The sequence below is a fragment of the Gopherus flavomarginatus genome, chromosome 4, assembly GCF_025201925.1.
Source record: "Gopherus flavomarginatus isolate rGopFla2 chromosome 4, rGopFla2.mat.asm, whole genome shotgun sequence".
NCBI classification, from domain to species: domain Eukaryota; kingdom Metazoa; phylum Chordata; order Testudines; family Testudinidae; genus Gopherus; species Gopherus flavomarginatus.
In genome coordinates this window covers 210,208,702-210,225,454 of record NC_066620.1, presented here as the reverse complement: position 1 = coordinate 210,225,454, position 16,753 = coordinate 210,208,702, and the positions used below count along the sequence as shown (strand labels likewise).

The 16,753-nt window shown below is 44.3% G+C and overlaps 1 protein-coding gene across 4 annotated transcripts in view; it reads left to right on the top strand.

Moving 5' to 3' along the window:
* The window catches only part of MSRA (methionine sulfoxide reductase A), a 438,170-nt gene that overhangs the window by 36,677 nt on the left and 384,740 nt on the right, over positions 1-16,753 (top strand). The window contains exon 1 of one of the 4 annotated variants that reach the window (XM_050948952.1): positions 4,747-5,075. The exons of 2 other annotated variants lie outside the window; for them this stretch is intronic. The gene's annotated coding sequence lies outside the window, so the exon portion shown is untranslated. Of the gene's footprint in view, positions 1-4,746; positions 5,076-5,567; positions 5,590-16,753 lie in introns of those variants that run through there. One more of the 4 variants, XM_050948951.1, reaches the window with a different exon arrangement.

Below are 16,753 nucleotides of genomic sequence, written 5' to 3'. Positions count from 1 at the left end.
GGTAGATCATAAGTTTTGCAGAGATATGTTACATGGCATATCTAGCATAAAACATTCCAGTTATGTCATATTTACACTAATAAGCATATTTCTATAAAGCATTATGGGGGCAACGTCACAGTTATTGTAATCATAGGATGTACAAAATTTCCAGATAGAAATGTATTTTAAAGTTGTTGGAGGGGCTGTTTGGAAAAGCATTGGGAAGTTCTACTATTGCCTCTTCAAATCTTGGCCTGACCATGTTTTAAATGCCGATAGTTAAACATTTGTTGCTTGCATAAGCTACATTGCCTGGCTTGTTGATATATAAGGGACTTAATTTTTTAGCACTATCAGTTTCTTCATTGCAAACATAAAGCTTATCTTCTATAAAAGAAAAGGCAAGAGATCTGGGAGATATTTTCAGGAAACTGATTCCTTCATATTGTTTTAGTTGCTTTATAATTTTATTTTTTCCCACTGGAGAGTTTTGGATTTCTAAAAAAAGATTCTATATAGTATTTAATTATTACTTTATATTTTATAGCTTCATTCTCCAGTTATTACTGTTTGTTACTGTGGCTGCACCTGGAGGATCTGATCAGATCTTTGTGCTTGGCGCTGTACGCACATATAATAAAAATAGTTTCTCTCCAAAAGATCTTAAAACCTATACATACAATGAGATGAGAACTGTTGGATAAGACATAAATGGTATGCCAGGAGGATAACATAAACCATGAAACAATCCCAATTAGTTAAATAAGTAGAAGTGTCAGCACACTAATTGACCTACCCCTAGCAAGAGACATAAAAGGCAATAAGAAGAGAGTCTTTAAATATTTAGGAGCAGGAGAAAGACAAAGGAAAGTTATAGATTCCCTACTTAATGGGGAGGGAGAGACATCAAGATGGGTGAGGTGTTTAATGCCTGTTTGGCTTCAGTCTTCACTAGAAGGGGTGATGGTGACAAGATACTCAACACAATTAATATTAAATACAAGTGAGAAGGTACACAAGCCACAATAAGGAAAGAACAAATTAAAGAGTATTTAGATAAGTTAGCTGTATTCAATTCAGCAAGGCCTGATGAAATTCATCCTAGGATACTTAAGACAGTAGCTGAAGCAATCTTGAATGCATTAGCAATTACCTTTGTGAACTCTTGGAGGACAAGTGAGGTCCCAGATGACTGGAGAAGGGCAAATGTAGCTTCTCGGCTCTATGAGCTAAGATGTGAAAAAATCGTCTAAGTTATATCTTTAAAAAGGGGAACAAAGAGGACCCAGGAAATTATAGACCAGTCAGCCTAACTTTGAGGCCTGGAAAAATACTGGAACAAATTATTAAACAATCAGTTTGTAAGCACCCGAAGAAGGATAGGATTATAAAGAACAGCCAGGATGGATTTGTCAAGAACAAATCATGCTAATCCAAATTAATTTCCTTCTTTGCCAGGGTTACTGGCCTAGTGAATAGGGGGGAAATGGTAGATGTGATAGATTTTGATTTTAGTAACGCTTTTGACAGTCGTACATGACATTCTCATAAGTAAACTAGGGAAATGTGGTCTAGATGAAATTACTATAAAGTGAGTTCACAACTGGTTGAAAGATCATACTCAGAGTAGTTATTAATAGTTCTCTGTCAAACTGGGATGGCGTATCTAGTGGGATTCTTCAGAGATCAGTCCTGGGCCTGGTACTATTCAATATTTTCATCAGTGACTTGGTAATGAAGTGTAGAGTATGCTTAGTAAATTTGCAGGTGATACCAACCTGGGAGAAGTTGTTAGCACTTGGGAGGACAAGATTAGAATTCAAACCCACCTTGACAAATTGGATAATTGATGTGAAATCAGCAAAGTTTAAATTCAATAACAATGGGAAGGAAAAATCAAATGCACAACTACAAAATAGAGAATAACTGGCTAGACATGTAATACTGCTGGAAAGGATCTGGGGGCTATACTGAGTCATAAACTGAACTTGATTCATGTGATGCAGTTGTAAAAAAGGCTAATATCATTCTGGAGTGTATGAACAGAAGTGTTGTATGTAAGACACGGGGAGTAACTGTTCCACTCTGTGCAGCACTGGTGAGGCTTCAGCTGGAGTATTGTGTCCAATTTTGGGTGCCACACTTTAGGAAAGATGTGGACAAAGTGGAGAGAATCCAAAGGAGAGCTGCAAAAATTATAGAGATTTAAAGAAAACCAGACCTAAGAGGAAAGGTTAAAGAAACTTGGAATGTTTAGTCTTGAGAAAATAAGCCTAAGAAGGGACCTGATAAAATAATCAAATGTTAAGGGCTATTATAATGAGGATGAGGATCAATTGTTCTCTGTGTCCATTGAAGGTAGAAGTAGTAGTAATTGGATTAATCTGCAGCAAGGGAGATTTAAGTTAGATATTAGCAGAAGCTTTTTAACGATAAAGAGTTAAGTTTTGAAATAAGCTTCCAAGGGAGATTGTGGAATCCCCATCGTTGGAGATTTTTAAGAAAAGGCTGGACAAACACCTGTCAGGGAAGGTCTAGGTGTACTTGGTCCTGCCTCAGCACAGGATGCTAGATTTGATGACCTCTTGAGGTCCCTCCAGTCCTACATTTCTATGATTCTATGATCTGTACTGCTTTAGAGCTTCACAAATTTAAAAATAAAAAAATCTGGTACAGAGTTCTAGAAAGTTGTACATGAAGCTACCTTGTAAAACTTCCACCTCAGTCCTTCACATCCATCTCATTAGCCCATCAACCTATCCTCTCCCAAAAGGTCTCTGAGAAGAGGTGAGCTCTGCAACATGGCTGAAAGATTAAAGAAATCTGGGTTTTGGCAAACAAGGGGCATGTCTACACTGCAGCTAGGAATGAGTCTCCCAGTGCAGGTAGACAAACTTGCACTAGAGGGGCTCAAGGTAGCGTGCTAAAATAGCGATATGGATGTTCTGACTTGGGCAGAAGCTGTGTCTCTCAAGCCCACCCACCTTCCTCACCAGGCTTCAAAGCCCAAGCTGGAATGTCCACATTGTTATTTTCAATGTGCCAGCTTGAGCTCGGCTAGTGTGAGTCTGTCTACCCGGGCTGTGAGGCTCACTCCCAGCTGCAGTGTAGACATAACTTTGGAACCTGCTTTGTCCCTTAGAGTGAATGGCCTGAAAGGCTAATGTCCTGTCAGCAAATCCTTCCTTTTTGAAAGAAAAGGTCTCCTGTTGAAATGCCACCACTAATCATAGCTTTGGAAATATTGCATAAGGAGTGAGGTTTCTCAAGTAATTAGGTCACCAAATATTTAGGACTTGACACTGGCCCTCATAAAAAGAGAAGGTTTCATCCATTGAGCTCGTGAGCATAGTTTATTGTTTATACATTAAGGAAAGCATATTTGCTGCATAAATTTACTGTGTTAATTAAGGTAAATGCCTACTTAAAAAAAAAAGCAGTTCACTTTTTGCTTTGGCAGATAGGTTATAAATGAGAGAGCAGACTATTGCTGTGATTTTTCTTAAGTAAACAAACTCCTATTGCTTATCGCTCCTAATGATCCTTTGTTAAATTTTACAAAGGATTGCAATATATGGATACGTTTTCCATTCAAATGAACATTGAATACTCATTAATCCTATAACAGGAACTTAAAGTTTTAAGTTCCTCCTATAAGAGGAAACAGCAGTTTCTCTCATTAATCCTATAACAGGAACTTAAAGTTTTAAGTTAAAAAGTTACTCCCCCCCCATCTTGAAATGTGTGCAGTTTGCTAAACCTCATTGTCCTGCAGTAGACAATTGGGAACAGATTTAATTTTAATTTTTAGCTGATTCCTAAAAATGGGTGTATTGGTAAGAGCCACTAGCTTTCACAGTGAAATTTTAGAAAGTTAAAATGTGAGTGAGTGACTTGGGCGCACAGGTCTTATTTTAAATCTATGTGCTCCCGTTCTTGAACTCTTCCCATAATTCTCGGTAGCAGAACAGGAAAGCCCAAGAAGTATTTGGCACTTATTGAAAATGTACAAACACCCTCCTTCAAAAGAATCTTGATTTACTGCAGGTTGTTCATGTGTCGCATGCAGACATTTTTAGAGAACAGATTTCTTATCACTGAACAGTGAATGGCTTCCAGTACTCCACGATCGCTGAGTAGAAATGTTTATAACCATTGTAAAAGGTAGGAAACCATGAAATCTATAAGGCGATTTGGCAGATGAAGTGGTTGCTGATGCCAGGATTTGGTTACTGATCCACAGTTTCCTGTTTTTAAATATATTAATTGATCTGCAAAAGCCATCTTTTGGAAACAAGAACTCAGACAGACTGGCACAAGCTGGAGCTCCGCCAAGGCTGCTTGGGAAGGTTGCCATGCTGAGAGTGAAAGAGAGCGAGAGCTGAGGAAAGAAAAATAAGGCAAGACTTGGCACAGCTCAGTCAAATCAGCTTCTTTTGTCTGCTTTCTCGGCTTGAGCTTCCAGAAAGAAAACCGTCCTGGGGTACAGAAAAACTCAGAAGTTTTTGATTTTCAAACTCAGAAGGCTTTTTAAGTCTGTTGGGCTATTTGAAAGTGATGGTACATTAAATGATGTTCAGTCACCAGTGTTAAGGGAAATAAAAGACTTTTTTAATGATGCCTTCACAATGTCTGTCCATACATATGGGAAATATAGTATCTGATTTTTGTATGTAGGATTAAATTATAAGAGAGACAGGAGTAATTTGGAAGATTATAAAAGGAATTTCTAAATAAAAAGGGTAATTTTTAATTTTTTGCAAAAAAGTTGTCAGGAACATAAATCTGTTTTAAAACCAAATCTGACCTTCGGAATTCATTCAGAATGGAAATTTCAACCTTTCATATATGCTACAGACATTAACTTTTAATGGAGCCTTCTTTAAGATTTCATCTGACCCAGCAGTGAAGTAAGAGTAGAGACAAAGTTGTTTTATCTTAGTGTAAAAGAAAATGTGCTCTTAAAGCAACAGCATTCATTTCTGCTGCGTCCTGCTGTCCTAACTACATCTTCCAGCAATTAGTGACAACACTGAAGACCAGCAGGGCAAGCTGAAGACACCCAGACTACTCCTGAAGGGCAAGCAAGAAATGTGAGCATGGTAATTTTGTTGTTGCTCTAAAACATTTTAGTGTATATTAATAAAGGATGCGCGAGATTAGTGAATTCTGTACACCAGGAAGAAATGATAAGGGATGGAGAAGAATTCACTTCTGTCAATTGAGGAATGGTTTGAGAATGATAACTGAATTTGAACTGGATAAGCAAACTTCAGTTTGTAGTTAAAATACCTATGTTTGATAACTTGTGAAAAAAATTCAGTCCTTTTCTTATGATCGGATTAAACAATTCATTGATGACTGGAGCCGGGATCCCTTATGATTTCAATAAATTTAAAGACTTGAAAATCATTTGTTTGTTCTCTCAAAAAGTACCTGGATTTTCAGTGAGACAGACACCTTTTTATAAATTTATAGCAACAAATACTGATATATTGCTTATTAGGCCTGGACATGGTTGGATTATACTACTTCTACTCTGACAATCAGCATTGTTTCAGAGAGTAACTGTAAACCATAGATTTTTATGGATCATCTTCTTTTACAGTAAGTATTTTGATGTCTTTAAAGAAAGATTGTTCAATCTTTAAGATTCACATATTCTGTCATTCTATAAGAGTAATTTCCCCTTTTCTTTGTATATGTTGGGGGGAAGTAAAAATCCAAAAGCCACATTCATATGAGCACTAGACATTCATAGAGTTTGAAAGATTTTAACAGGGTCTGTACTTTGTTTTAAAGGTATACTCGGGCTTATGAATTTAAGATGCTGAAAATTAGATTTTGTATATATAGAACTTAGATTATTGACTAGTACGTTAAAAATGGTTTCATAGCAAGATGTGTCAGGGATTTGTTACATAAATTGATCTTATTTAAGATAAACAACAATTAGATGCTGGTATAATTAAAATAAATTTTACGGACCCCTTTTACTTTGTATATTAATGTTCTTCTAAATAAGTATATCCATCCGTTGGTTTCTTGGGATTATAAAAATAACAACATTGCCATTACAGATTATTAAAACGTTGTACTCAACAGATATTTATTAAAATGGGTGTGCGGCCATAGATGACAAACTGATATTCATTAGAAAGGAAATGTTTGCCTGAGTTCTGTTTTGCTTGTGGTGTAGTAAGCCAGTACATTGTTCATTCCTGTGCAAACAGTAACATGTGATGTGATTATGGAAACAAAGCTGTCTCAGCATGTAAGTTTACAATTGGAGAAACACCTTAAGTTTAACTGTCATACATCATATACTGCCCTACCTTTCTCCTTGTATTTCTTAGAAATAGTATGCAGTCTCAGATATTATCCTGTTTCCTCATTTATTATATTTTAAAATGTAAACGTTTTGGTACATACTCTATACAAGATTTTTTTTTTTAAAGACCCTTTCTATCAGTTTTTTCAGAGGAAGCGCTGAGTGTTAGAAGAATAACCCTTGTTCAACTTCTAAATGCTTATATGATTTCACAAATGGATACCTCAGGCCTTACAGCATGATCATTATGTGGTCTTGTCACAATCCATTAAAAATATTTTTGCAAAGATTAACATTTATTAATAGGCGGTTATACTTTTTAGAGTGTTTGCTCTAGTTTTGGAAAACATTATTTATCTTTATGATCTTTAGTAAATACATTTATGTTCCCAAAGCGAGATATGCACCATCATAGCTTTCTTATGGTCTGCCTAAGTTTTATTTAAAAAATAGATGGGGAATTTTGTCTCATGTGAAAACACTTCTCTCTCAAGACTTTATATAAGTTCTTGTAAGAACGAAACACAAACAACCTGCCCCCCCAGTCCATAATTTGATCAGCCTAACTTACAAGCGGTACAAGGAAAGGAAATGGCTGTTCTTGTAAAACTGGTGGTTTTGCATGAAAATTAAAATTGTGGTAGGAGTTTGACATGCTTCATCACTTCTAGATTTTATTTTAATTCTACACTGTAATTTAGAGCCTTCTGTATAATTTCACTGTAGTAGTAGATATCTAAAACCTTTTAATAACTTGATTTTAAATGAATAGCTTGTATTTAATTTGAGTCTCTCAATATATATTGTATCTTGAACTGTATAATTCCTTAAAGTGAAACTCTTAAGGGATGGAGGTGGGAATTAGGGTTTAAGTAGGATTTGATTCCTGTTATTAAATTACGAGCAGAGACACTCATAATATTCCATACAACATGGTCACCTGTTATACCATAAAGGGCGTGAATCTGATCTCATTTATATATACTAGTGTAAACCAAGAGTAACTCCTTTGAAGTCAATGAAACTGCCCTAGAGTAAAAGTGGTATGAGAGCAGAATTGGGCCATAAAGGCCTGATTCTGATTTTTTTAAATTTACATATGCATGTACCATTTTCACACTGATAAGAACATAAGAGTGGCCATATTGGGTCAGACCAAAGGTCCATATAGCCCAGTTTTCTGTCTTCCGACAGTGGCCAACTCCAGGTGCCCAGAGGAATGAACAGAACAGGTAATCATCAAGTGATCCGTCCCGTGTCACCCATTCCCAGCTTCTGGGAAACAGGGGCTAGGGACCTCATACCTTCCCATCCTGGCTAATAGCCATTGATGGACCTATCCTCCATGAACTTATCTAGTTCTTTTTTAAACCCTGTTATGGTCTTGGCCTTCACAATATCCTCTGGTAAAGAGTTCCACATGCTGACTGTGCATATTGTGAAGAAACACTACCATTTGATTATTTTAAATTTGCTGCCTATTAATTTTATTTGGTGTCCCCTAGTTTAGGGGTGGGCAAACTACGGCCTGGGGCCACATCCGGCCCTTCGAGCTCCCGCCGGGGAGCAGGGTCTGGGACGTGACCCCCTCTGTGCGTGCCATGGCTCCGTGTGGCTCCCGAAAGCGGCAGCATGTCCTCCCTCCAACTCCTACATGTAGGGGCAGCCATGGGGCTTGCATGCTGCCCCTGTGCCAAGCACTGCCCCCGCAACTCCTATTGGCTGGGAACCAAGGCCAATGGGAACTTCAGGGATGGCACCTGCGAATGGGGCAGTGTGCAGAGCCGCCTGGCTGCGCCTCCGTTTAGGAGCCGGACGGGGGACATGCTGCTGCTGCTGCTGCTGCTGCTGCTGCTGCTGCTGCTGCTGCTTTCAGGAACTGCTTGAGATAAGCACTGTCTGGAGCCTGCACCCTGACCCCCTCCTGTGCTCCAACCCCTTCTCCTAGCCCTGATCCCCCTCTTGCCATCCAAATCCCTCGGTCCCAGCCTAGAGCACTCTCCTGCACCCCCAACTCCTCATACCCAGCCCCACCCCAGAGCCTGCCCCCCCTAGCCGGAGCCCTTTCCCTCCATATCCTCCTGCCCCATCCTGGAGCCCCCGCCTGCACCCTGAACTCCTAATTTCTGGCCCCACCCCATAGCCCGTACCTCCAGATGGAGCCCTCATCCCCTCCCAACCCCCAATTTCTTGAGCATTCATGGCCTGCCATACAGTTTCCATACCCAGGTGTGGCCCTCAGGCTAAAAAGTTTGCCCACCCCATCCTAGTTCTTGTGTTATGAGAAGGAGTAAATAACACTACTTCTTCCAGTGCTTGTTCATGTCAATTCCAATCAGGTGTGTGTGTGTATATGTATGTGCACGGCAGGTGAAGGTTTTTCCCCTAGCAGCATCCATCAGGTCGGTCTGGGTGCCCCCTGGAGTGGCGCCTTGATGGCACTCAATATAGGGCCCTGCTGAGCCACCACCTGCTCAGTTCCTTCTTACCACCAGAGATGGTTAGGTGAAACTTCTCCTTGCGCTTGTCTTGACAAGCGCATTTGGCAGTCTGTATATAGTTACTCATTAGTTCATTAGTCTTTTCATAGTTGTCGTGTTGTTGTTTAGATAGTTAGTAGGTACTTAGGGTTAGTTCTTAAATTTCCTTTGGGGAGATTTCCCCCTCCAGTGCTCTCCCGACGCAGTGCATGCCGAAAGTGGGAAGTCTGCGATCCTTACACTTCATGTGTGAAGTGTTTGGGGGAGAGCCATCAAAAGGATAACTGTAGGATCTGCAGGGGGTTTCGCCCTAGAACATTAAAAGATGGGGATCAGCACCTGAAGATCCTACTAATGGAAGCTGCACTCCGCCCCCAGTCCGACCTGTGCCAAGTACCTCCTACTCAGTATGAAGTGCTCTGGCACCATCAGCACAGGGATCGGTGTCGAGTAAAGACTTGACGAAGGACTCGCGGCACCGTCTTGGCTCCACTCGTGGCTCACATGCTGCAGGCAAGCACCGGTCTCAATTGCTGGTGCCGCAGAAGAAGAGGCTGTAGAGGGGTCATTCTCCCCCCGGCTAGGTCCAAGGAGCCAGCTGTTGTGAGACCTGAGTTGAGTCCGGACCACCCTTTTTCTCTGAGGCCAAGTTGAGAGCTGCACCTCCTGTTGACCCCGGAGGTGTTCGAGGCAGCCCAGGATGTGCTTCATCTCCCGGCACCGTTCTCTTCGCCTATATGGGATAGGTTGCCGAAACCAGTTGGTCCCCTGGCATTGTCAAGGGGAAAGTCCGCAATGTGTCCTGGCAGACTCTGTCTCCGGTGTGCCACTCCCTGGCACCAGAAGAGATCCAGCAGCCACGTTGGTCCCCGAGCCCTTGGACTGTCGGTGCCTTGATGTACTGCTCCTCCGTAGTCCTCCTTTTCAGAGACCTCAGAGTTGGACTCCTCTCGGTCTCATAGGAGCAGTAGACAGTCTAGGTAAACATGACATCGGCACCCTTACCCAGCATTGGGGATTGGTCCTGCTTTGAGCAGGGGGTTGGACTAGGTGACCTCCTGAGGTCCCTTCCAACCCTAATATTCTATGATTCTGTGACTGTGGCCCACACAATGGCAGCCCCTGGCACAGTGACCTTTTTGGACATGTTCGGCTTTTTGCCAAAGCCAAGGGTGGAGCCAAGAGTCTCATTCCAGAGCGAAATTGTGGTCTTGGCCACATTTGTATCCCCTCTGGTACCATCAGCATTCCCAGAACTGGGGATAGCGCCATCTCTCCCTGATGCCGCCATCCCAATGCCTGTGGCACTGGCACTGTCTACACTGGTCCCAGTCACACGGCACCAGCTCCGGGAACCCCAGGCACCGCAGGATTCCTTGGGCGTGGAGGGAAGCGAGCATCCACTCCTTAAGGGAATCTCTTCCTCTTCTTCTCCAGATGAGGCGCTGGCAGGCACTTCTGTAGCCCCAGCCCTGGAGGACAACAGGATTCTGCAGCAATTGCTGTGGCAGTTTGCCCAGGGCCTTGGCATTCAGACAGAGGTAGTGGAGGACGCAGATCCAATGGTGGATATCCTCACCCCTCCGGACCTGCATATATTGCTCTGCCTCTCAAAAAATCCATTGCAGACACCACAAAAACTTTGTGGCAGATCCCAGCCTTGTTGCCCCCTACGGCTTAGTGCAATGAAAAATGCTATTTTGTGCTGTCCAGGGCTCTGGCCAATGAAAGCCATCTTTGGGCCAGAAGCAGGCCTTTTGAAGGTGCGCTTGAGGATGGTGCACCAGTGGATGGACTGGATTCAACCCGCCTTACCTTCTCGTCCCAACTATCCCCTTTCTACCCTGCTTGGTCCTGTATCACATTGGACCGATGGGTGCTCCACACGGTAGAAAGGGGATACTCCCTCCAATTCTTGGCCCTCCTGCCTTTCCACCTCCTTTCCCTGTCCCTCTTCAGGGATCCGTCTCACGAGCAATTCCTCATACAGGAGGTGCACTTGCTCCTATTGCTAGGAGCAGTGGAAGAGGTTCCTCAGGAGCTGAAGGGCACGGGCTTCTCTCCCCAGTATTTCCTAATGCTGAAAGCAAAGGTGGGCTCAGGCCCATCCTAGACCTGCGAGAGCTCAACAAGTTCATGAAGAAACTCAAGTTCGTATGGTCTCTTTGACCTCCATCTTTCCTTCTTTGGATCCAGAGATTTGGTATGCCACCCTCGACTTGAAGAACGCGTGCTTTCATGTAGTGATTACACCGTCAGGTTTGTGGTGAGCAACAACCATTACCTGTTCATAGTCCTTCCGTTCAGCCTGTCATCAGCGCCTCGTGTGTTTACCAAGTTCATGGCAGTTGTGGCCACTTTCCTATGCAGGTGGCAGGTACAGGTGTTCTCGTACCTCGATGATTGGCTGATCAAGGGCCACTCCAGAGCTCAAGCGGAGGCACAAGTCAACTTCATAAGAATGATGTTAAACGAACTGGGCCTTCTGAATGTGGGGAAATCGACTCTGTCCCCTGTTCAGCGGATAGAGTTCATAGGGGCGGTACTGGACTCGACACAGGCCTGGAAATACCTCCTGGAAGCAAGGTTTTGGGCCCTGGGTGACATCATTCGAAGTCTCAGGCAATTTCCCACCACCACAGGAAGGAATTGCCTGAAACTTCTAGGACACATGGCCCCTTGTGCCCACATGGTGCAATACACCAGGTTCAGACTCCGGCATTTCCAATCGTAGCTAGCCTGAATGTATCGGCTGGCTTGGGACAGTTTGGACAGGGTTCTCGATTTCCTCCAGTGGTGACTCGACATGCAGGTAGTGTGTGCAGGAGTCCCCTTCACCGGTCCTCAGCCATCCCTCTTGGTAGTGATGAACATGTCAGCCTTGGGCTGGGGAGAACATCTGGGAAACCTCAGGACACAAGGCCTCTGTTCTCCGGCGGAACTCGCTCTCCACATTCATGTCAGAGAGCTGAGAGCGGTGCGCCTGGCACGCCAGACTTTTCAAGACCACTGGACAGGGAGGTGTTTATCAGTTATGACAGACAACATCATGGCAATGTTTTCTATCAACACATAGGAGCGTGCACACTCCTCTCCCCTGTGCCAGGAAGCCCTCAGGTTGTGTGACTTTTGTGTAGAACACTCGATACACCTATAAGCATTGCACCTCCCTGGAATACAGAACGAGTTGGCAGACTGTCTCAGCGGGTCATTTCACGGCCACGAGTGGTCCCTATGCCCAGATGTTGCGAACTACATCTTTCAATGGTGGGGCTTTCCCCAAATAGACTTCTTTGCTATGCAACACAACAGGAAGTGTCAATTTTTCTCCTTCCCCATGGGGAGGCCATCTCCTATACACATTTCCACCTATCCCTCTCGTTCACAAGGTGCTCCTCAAGATACGAAGGGAACAATCTTCGGTGGTATTTATAGCTCCACTCTGGCCGCACCAATACTGATACACATTGCTTCTGGAAATGTCCGTGGAAGGCCCAGTCACCTGGCCACTCCTCCTGGACTTAATAACTCAGGATCACGGCCGTCTCCAGCACCTGAATCTTGACTCATTGCACCTCATGCTCCATGGCTGAACTCCGATGGAACTCTTCTGCTCAGACCTGGTTAGACAAGTCATCCTTGGCAGTAGGAAACCCTCCACCAGGACTGCCTACTTTGCCAAGTGGAAGAGAGTGGCAGTCTGTTCAGCGCAGCATCATTTGTCCCCGATGCTCGCCTCTATACCACTTATACTGGACTACCTTCTCCATCTCAAGCAGCAGGGACTGTCCATGTCATCAATAAGGGTTCACTTGGCTGCCATTTGTACCTTCCATCTGGGTGCAGAGGGCCGGTCGGTCTTTGCCAACCTTATGGTCATCCGTTTCCTGAAAGGTCTCGACAGGCTATATCCACACATCCGACAACCGGTCCCAGCCTGGGACCTCAGTCTGGCCCTTTTCAGACTGACGGGGCCACCCTTTGAACCGCTGGCAACTTGTTCCCTGCTCTACCTGTGATACAGGCGGCGTTTCTGGTAGCTATAACCTCAGCCAGGAAGTATCTGAGCACAAGGCCCTAACATCAGAGCCCCCTTACACTGTGTTCTATAAGGACAAGGTTCAGCTCAGGCCACATCCAGTTTTCCTCCCGAAGGTTGTCTCCCAATTTCACATCAACTGGTACATCTTCCACCCAGTGTTCTATCCTAAGTCACACTCAAGCGTCGGGGAGCAGAGGCTTCATTCACTGGATGTCCGCAGAGTACTAGCCTTTTACATCAAGCGAACAAAACTGTTCTGGAAGTCCGTTCAACTGTTTGTGGCTGTGGCAGGCAGGATGAAAGGTCTTCCAATCTCCTCTCAATGAATTTTGTCATGGATCAGGTACTGCATCTGCAAGTGCTACAGCCTGGCAGAGGTGCCTGCCCCTCTGCTCACAGTGCACTCCGCCAGAGTACAGGCTTCTTCAGCAGCGTTCCTGGTGCTGGTTCCCACCCAGGAAATATGCAGAGCAGTGACGTGGTCTTCAACACATACTTTTACATCACATTATGCTATCACTCAGCAGGCCAGAGATGACACGGCCTTTGGCAGCGCAGTGCTGCAACCAGTGGATACCTAAGCTCCGATCCCGCCTCCAAAACTTTGGCATGGGAATCACCTGATTGGAATTTACATTAACACATCTTGAAAAACAATGAGTCAAGTGGCGCAGCCCCATTGTCCTAGTCCCAAAGCCTGACGAGACTATCTGGTTTTGCATGGACATTTGAAAGGTCAATGCCATCTCCTGCTTCAACGCATACCTGATGCCGAGGGTGGACGAATTGCTGGAATGGTTCGGAGGAGCGAAGTACTTGTCAAGCATAGATCTAAGCAAAGGATACTGGCAGATCCCCCTCACGCCAAACTACCGGGAGAAGACAGCCTTCCCAACACCGTTCGGCCTCTTCCAATTCAAGCTACACATAGTCGCTGCTATGTTTCAGTGCCTGATGAATAAGGTCTTACAATCTCATGACCAGTATGCGGCAGCATATATAGATGACATCGTAATCTACAGCAGCAACTGGGAGGAACACCTATGCCATCTGGTGGGGGTGTTGCAAGCCCTCAGATCAGCCGGCCTCACAGCTAACCCGTCAAAGTGCCACCTTGGGCAAGAGGAGGTGACGAACCTTGGATATACGGTAGGAGGGGGAAAACTGACACCCCCAATCAGCAAGGTGCAAGCCCTCAAAGACGTCCCCAAGACAAAGAAACAAGTGCGCTAGTTTTTGGGACTAGCGGATACTATCGCTGCTTCGTGCTGGATTTCGCATCCATAGCCGCACCCTTATCAGACCTGACAAAGAACACTCAGCCTCGACAAGTGCAGTGGTCGGAACAATGCGAGAAAGCCTTTGAAACCCTGAAAGAACGACTCATGCAAGAACCAGTCCTACGACACTCAGACTTTTCTCAAAGGAGTTTATACTTCAAACAGATGCCTCGGAAGTAGGCTTGGGGGCAGTACTCTCCCAAGAAATAGACGGGGAGGAACACCTGATACTATACCTAAACTGTTCCCCTGGGAGCAACATTATTCTACAATAGAGAAAGAGGCCCCGGCAGTGCGACGGGCCATCGATGTCCTACATTATTATCTGCTGGGGAATAACTTCAGGTTGATTACAGACCATGCCCCCTTTCAGTGGATATATAGTATGAAGGACATGGACCCCCGGATTCTGCGGTGGTACCTCTCCCTCCAAACCTATGACTTCCACATGTTCCATCGCCCGGGTAAGGCCCACGCTAACGCAGATTTCTTCTCCAGACAGGGAGAGGGGGAGGAGGAGGCAGACCAACCCAGGGGATCTTTCTTAAGGAGGAGGGTATGTGATGGGGCAGTCCCGCCTCGCACTAGCCCCAACAGCGTAAGACCAGTAGCTCTGACGGCGGAAGTCCCACCCCGCTCGTACTGGGCATGCTCCAAATGCTCTGGGAGTATAAAAGGAGGGAACTCAGCTCAGTATGGGCTGGTGGCTGCAGGGGAAGGACCTAACTAGGAAGGTCCTGTGGAGGACAGGCACTACCCTTGAAGTTGCTGAGACCTGAAGCTTCTCCTCGCTGGCGCAAAGACCTACTCCAGAAGGACCCAGAGGAAGCGGTGTACCCGGAGACACATGGGAGACCTGGGGATTCATGGGAGCCCCCAACTCTCAACTTGATAGGAAGCGTCCCGGGGAGGGAGTAACGGACTGGTAGCTAGTCCCTGATAAGCCTCAGAGTGTTTCAGCAGGACCTCCCCGCTGAGCCAGTGGCAAGGCTGTGCCACCCTGTGACCAGGGGCAACTCTATGGACTCTGGCCATTAGGCCATGCCACCCTGTAACCCGGGGCAATCCTATGGATGCTGTCCGCTAGGCCATGCTACCCCGTAACCAGGGGCAACTCTGTAGACTCTGGCCGCTAGGCTGTGCTACCCCGCAACCGGGGCAACTCTATGGACTCTGGCCGCTAGGCCGTGTTGCCCTTCAACGAGGGGCATGAACCCTCACAGTACTATAATCCACATTCTGGTTTAGCCTCTATTTTATTCTGTTCAGTCTACCAGTATGTGGAAGATTATCCAAGATGTCTCAGATTTTGTTGGCATTACAGGGGTAATAGTGCCATTTTGGTGAACTATTCTTTAACAATTTTGTCAGTATCTTGGGCATTCACATTGTAGTGTTCTTCAGTGTAATATATGCAGGATATTTTCCCCAGTTGTTTTGTGCTGGGAAATACCTATATGTTGTATCCACTGCAAAGGAAACCTCATTCTATATTTGTGTTTAGTATTCTTCATATATCCCTCTTTCAGTATTCCAAGCGTGTGCTATAGTGTAATTTAACATGTTAGAAAAGAATAGACCTGTTAGATCATGTAATCCATCCCATTTGCTTATGCAGCATTGTTCATTACATATTCTTGAGAACTTTGTCCAAACTAGTTTTAATTATGTCAAGTGATAGGATTTCTATGATTTTCTTTGGGAAACTATGCCCTATTCTAAGCGATCTCACTGTAGGAAATATTTCCTAATATTCTACCTAAAATTTATTTTCATTTACCCGCTTTCACCCTAGTGCTCCTAGTCATACTACCTTTCAGACATGGTGATTACTTCTCCCTCCTTAGTGTTTACACTCTAGAAGTTCTTGTACATACCTGTTATAAGAAGAGTGATTGTTAGCTATTCTCAGCAGTGGTTCTGATTGCATATATATTTGTTTGCAAGTTATATTTTGCAGACAGTGAGTTTTGCGAATGTTATTTCTCCGCTCCCTATGTAAGAGTCTATATTTTGTCACCAAACATGTTAAATCCCAGTGAGAAGGATTATGCAAAATGTTATTGGAAAATATTAAAAGTTATTAAAATATTACTCTGACCTATAATGGTAGAGGGCCCTGTTCCAAATTCGTGTTTGCTTTGTGAATCCCCCTTTAAAGAAGTTGTATCTTAGAACACCTGCTGGTGATTAGTGACCTTTTGTCTTTTTAAAACGGAAATTGATTTCCATATACTCAAGTAATGAAAAAAAGTCAGTTGAGTCCCTTACCCAAAAAACCTGTACAATCCCTTCCATGCTAGAAGATGTGAGAGTAGAAGATTTTAGGACATCAGAGCTGGCACTGTCAGAATCATCAATAACAGACAGGATTGAGGCAGTTCTGTTTCACAACCTCCTCCTTATGCTAAAAAGGCTGCTGCTTTATTAGTGAAAATTCTATAAGGAGCAACTTACTCTAGAGACTTTCAACAGCTGCCCTGTTGACCTTGATCATGCCAATACTTGAACGGTGTGCAGCAGGGTTTGCAAGGTTTTTGTATTTCAGCACAGTGGTGAGCAGAGGCTACTTGTGAGTGTAAGTACAGTTAGTTCTTTGCGCTGAATGAAAGGCTCAAGCACCGTGTGCACTTGTTTG